This window comes from Triticum aestivum, chromosome 5D, assembly GCF_018294505.1.
Source record: "Triticum aestivum cultivar Chinese Spring chromosome 5D, IWGSC CS RefSeq v2.1, whole genome shotgun sequence".
Classification (NCBI taxonomy): domain Eukaryota; kingdom Viridiplantae; phylum Streptophyta; class Magnoliopsida; order Poales; family Poaceae; genus Triticum; species Triticum aestivum.
Window position 1 is genome coordinate 468,849,469 of NC_057808.1, and position 5,054 is coordinate 468,854,522.

The following is a 5,054-nucleotide window of genomic DNA, read 5'->3' on the forward strand; positions in this document are numbered from 1 at the left end:
TCAAAAGATGGTTAGGGATGCACACCAAGTGGATATTGATGGGTGGGGCAAGTTCAAACTTAGTTAAAGAATGGTAGCAAACCACGGTCATTGTAAACACTGCACGAGAAAGGTTTTGGCTTCCATAGTTATCCTTGTATCTTGGGAGATATGGTGTGAGTGAAATGCGAGTGTTTATAGGAATGTTTCGTCGATAGCTGGCTCCGTTACGACCAAGGTTAAGGCCGATGGCATGCTTTGGGGGATGGCGGTTGCGAAGCACTTGAGTTCTTTGATGCCGCAAGAGTATATATGTATGTACCTGAAACGACCGTGTTCTTGTTTCAACTGGTTGCTTTTTATTAAATTCTTCTTAATTAATGAAACAAGGCAAAGTTTACCCTCTGTTTTTAAACAAGATATTCTGTAACATTCACTACTGTCTGCAGGAAGTGGCTCCTCACGACCCACACGAGATGGTTCACCAGAGATATGTACGTACGTACATGCAAACTGTCCAGGATCTACTGACGGAGAGTTTAGGTTTGAAGATTAAAGTGGGAGGGACTAGGATAGAATCTGGGCTTACAGTAGAAGAATAGAAAAATGATCCCCAGCTATTGGATTGAATATGGACGGTACACATAGGAGTGGAGGTACCTGTGGCCACTTATAGTACATTTGATGAAAACCCCCCTACAAACAGTCAGAGATCAAACATGAGCTTTTGCAGTAACAACCCTAACTTTCTCATATCCAATCTGGACAACTTCAGAATTTCACAGCGTTGAGGCCATTCCGTTCCTTGTAAATCCCATCAGGCCATTCTGTTCCTAGTAAATCCCAAGCTGGACCACCCCAGACACAAATATACGAGTAAATGTGAAGCACAAAATTTTGAATACACGTCCAAATGGATCATCCTAGCCAGAAATATTTGAGTGTATGACATCCATCCTAATTTGAGTACACAAGAGACATACATATATAACTTGTACATAACATGAGATGATCATTTTCTAGTACATGAACAGCGAGCCCTGAGTATGGACTGAAGTGATCCCCGCTGAATAAGCATCGCGACCAAAGCTTGCATCGGGTTTGTTATCTGATTGCACATAAAAGAAAAGTTATTCCCTTTCGCTTCCAGTTATAGTGCATCTTGCTCATGAATCTTCATGTACTGGAAAAGATGGCACCAAACAAATCATTCAGTTTTGAGCACAAGACATGTAAGTGTACTTAAATATGGATCAACCATTGTAATAAGAAGGAACAAATCTGGACACCGCGTAGCAGGAAGAAAATTCTACTTGCCTTCTAAGAAAGGAAAAACGGAACTCTAAAAGAAAGCAAACAAATATATATTACGATGGCACAAAGGCACATTTGCACCAGATCCAAAGCAGAAACATGAGTCAAATACATGGAAGAGAAGCATTTCCTGTTCTTGTATGTAGAAGAAACTAGAGATTCAAAAAAAAGTCTGCTTCAATAATAATTTGACACAACAAGTTCACAGCTACTACAAGGAAACATTTTTTCCTTTGTTAGTGGTATGGTGAAGATGAATAACTCTGATCGTAGAATGGACAAAGTAAGCCACTTCACATTGTGCAAACCAATTAAAGTGTAGCAGATTTGGAAAATTCAATTGCTCAACCAGTTTTCTGCAACATTAGCTTGAGTCATGTAACCCTTTACGTACTTAACCATTTTCTAGTATAAAAAATCTGATCAAAATGTTATTTTTTCACCAGTTCATCTGCGTCACTGTAGTGATTCTACCACTGTCATTGATTCTATTTTATTTTGGCTTGAAGCTCGATCATAACCGGGCTCCAATCAGCATTTGTTATATAGGTTGCAAATTAGAAGGTACACACAACGAGAGTCTTATTTTTTACAGGCGAAAGGTTACAATGAAATGCAAACTGAAAACAAGAATGATATACTTACTCAACCTCTACAATCTCAAAGTCCTACTTGTCTTACAACAGCAATAATATCTCAGTCAATGGTCTTTGAAATGAATAATGGAGACAAGTGTATATCTATCGCTCCTCCATGATTTACTGAACTTGTTCAAGTGTATACCCAACTTTTAAAAGTATACTTATGGCCTCACAAGTTTTATTATCAAGAATCGGCGAGGGTTTCGGCAGCAAATAGAATTGCTTTAATTCCTTAAAGCAAACAAGATAGAGTTTTATAAGTGCGTTGTTTCAACCAGAGATTGAAAAAATCTTGAAATGACATAATTCAATATATGAATGCTAATTAAGCTTGATCCTTGATGTGATTTTCAGTCTACTAAAAGGGGTTGTGGTTGCCTAGTCATGCGAAAGAGATGGATATGCTTCTTCTTGAATACAATACCATACAAAAAATGAGCTACAATGACCAACTCTCTCTCTTAATTCCCCAAGCGGCTAACACCACCCAGTCATGGTGACCGCCGAGCCCCTCGCCATGGATGCACATATAAAGTGAACTGTCAGAATAGCTGGCCACTGTCATATCTGAGCAAGGTGAGACAGACCTCCATGGCCTCCGGTTATCTATTCTGACTGATTTTGCGCCTACTCAACACTGAGACAAGCATGATTGGATCGATAACTGAATTTATTTTGGCAGTCCACCTGACCTGCAGTTTATGGTGGTTCAGCCTTGTATTCTTCCCTTCTGTTGGGCCCATTCGTCCACTTGATGACTCAAGATATTTTGCAAGTACACTAGAGAGTAGGTATAGGAAATACGGAGACTCTAAGTGACATGATTTGTAAGTAGCTTGGGTGAATATAGCTAATTTTCTTGCTTCACGTCCACTAGTATATAACAAATAAATGTTCAGTTATCGAGCCACCAGTGTATAACTGAAAGTCTGAACCATTACTGACCAATGGTTATGCATTCCTAGCGGTGCTACAAGGATCCTAGTTTTAATCTATATGGTACTCAACATGATTTTGCATCATAAGTTCATAACATTATACCCTGGCCGGATATAGTAATATTTCTTAATACTTAGGAGGCTGGAATGTTTTACAATTTGTGTTTTGCATTTGTTATTTATTCCTATGTTGCAAGCAGCGTGATCAAATTCCTACCGTGGGATGTTCCTATTATGGTTTTACAAATGTGAGCTGTCGGTCATTTTCAAAAGCATCTAACCTGGTGATTTTTTTTTTCTCTTTCTATGAAGGGACAAATATCAATGTTTAGTTAGGCAATGCAAGAGTATGCACCCAAGGATTGGTACAGGGGAGCTTGCGTGTGCTGTTGGCTCAAATCTGATGGATGTCAAGACTATGCCAATCGAAAATGATAGTACAGAAGGAATCAGCACAGGTCAACTAGCCTCAGAAAATGGAGCAGTATACAGTATGAAACTATAGGAGGGGAGAAGGGGGAGGGGAGTGGGAGAAACGGAGCTGACCTTGTTGCTGAACCTGCAAGGCGAAGGAGGCGAGGAGATCGAGCACCGCCGGCTTGCCTCCGGTGAGCTATTGCTGGATCTAGGACCACCGGGGAGGAGGGGGCTGTGGCAACTTCACCATGCACTCGACCTCTACTAGCTTGCCCTCCAGATATAGGAATGTGAGTTGACCGTCCGGGGCGCCCGCGGCCACCAGGGAAGAGGAGGCCATGGCGGCGGCGGCCAGGTCCTGACGACGATGCGCAGCACGATGTTGGGCTGCCCTAGGGACGGATCCAAGCGTATTCGCAAAAAAAAAGGACGGATCCAATCCAAGCGACCTGGATACCGGAGTAAGAAGGGAGGAGGCAGGGAACAGGTGGCGTGGGAGTAGCCGTCGTCGACCAGGGAAGCAACGGATCTGCCGATCTGGGCAGCCGCCACAGTCGACGAGAGAGGGGAACGGGAGCGAGCGACGGGGGTAGTCGTTTTGAAGGAGAAGGACCTGAAGCAAATTAGTGGCGAGCAAAGGGACATATTAGCACAGAACTGTGTAGTTTTCAATACAAATCCGTTCACTCGAATCTGTGGCGTACGTCGCTGATCCAGCGGCCCAGAATCCTTTTTTCTATTCTTCTACCCTAAGCCCAGATTCTATACTAGTCCTCCCTGATTAAAGTATCCTAATGTAGGGATTTCGTACTCAGCTATAATCAAAGTAGCGACAATTAATATGGATCCGGGGGAGTAAAAAAATTTGGTCACCATTTCCGCCTGTTGTGAAATATCCTAGTGCTGCACACGGTACGGGCCGAGCCTCGGTACCTGAAATTCTATCTTAACTTTTGCCGGCCTAACCATGGCCGAATAAATTGATCGCCATTTATGAGTCTCTGAGGACCATGGGTCGGCACCAGATGCGAGATGGAAGCAAGTCTAGCCTGAAGCATTTCCTGTGAGCTACAGTATTGGGCCAGCCCATATTCGTGACTTCCTCGTTCGCTCGCCGCTGGTTCACTGTTTGTTTCGGTCTCCTCTGTTTTTCTTCTTTTTAGTTTCTTTTCTTTTTTCTTCTAGTCGTATGTTTCTTCACCGTCTTTTTTTGTTTTTCTACTTATTAATTTGTTTTCACCCTTTTTTCCATTTCTCTGTCGGTTAATACTGATTTTTTTTCTTTTCTTTCCCTTTTCTCCTCTTTCTTCGGTTCTTTTTGTTGCTTTCTTTGTTTTCAATGGTTTTTTCTTTTATTTCCCATTTCCTTTATTTTTCTTCCATTTCATAGTTTCTCTCTTGCTTTTATTAGTTTTATTTCTCTGTCGGTTTTCACCGGTTTCATTCTTTTGAACTAGTTTTCTTTGTTTTTCCTGTTTCTTTTGTTGATTTAATTGTTTTTTCTTTCTCGTTCGTATAGAATAGGAATATATTTTTTGTATGCGTTTAACATTTTTCCAAATTACGTGAAACTCTTTTCGTATACACCTTGAACATTTTTGAAATCATGATTTAATTTTTATCAAACATATATTTTGATGTCAACCTTTTCCATACACATTCAAGATTTCCGTATACGCCAGGAACATTTTTTAATAGAAGTTTAACATTTTCCAAATACATGATCAAATTTTCTAAAACCTTATTTATTTATGTCTACTTTTTC

The 5,054-nt window shown here is 40.8% G+C and overlaps 1 long non-coding RNA gene across 1 annotated transcript; it reads right to left on the minus strand.

Moving 5' to 3' along the window:
- Positions 1 to 862: 862 nt before the first annotated feature.
- Positions 863 to 3,907, minus strand: LOC123122859 (uncharacterized). Its single transcript, XR_006460403.1, has 2 exons — positions 3,419 to 3,907; positions 863 to 1,162 (listed from the first exon to the last, which is right to left on the minus strand). It is a non-coding gene; the product is annotated as an uncharacterized lncRNA (long non-coding RNA).
- Positions 3,908 to 5,054: the final 1,147 nt, after the last annotated feature.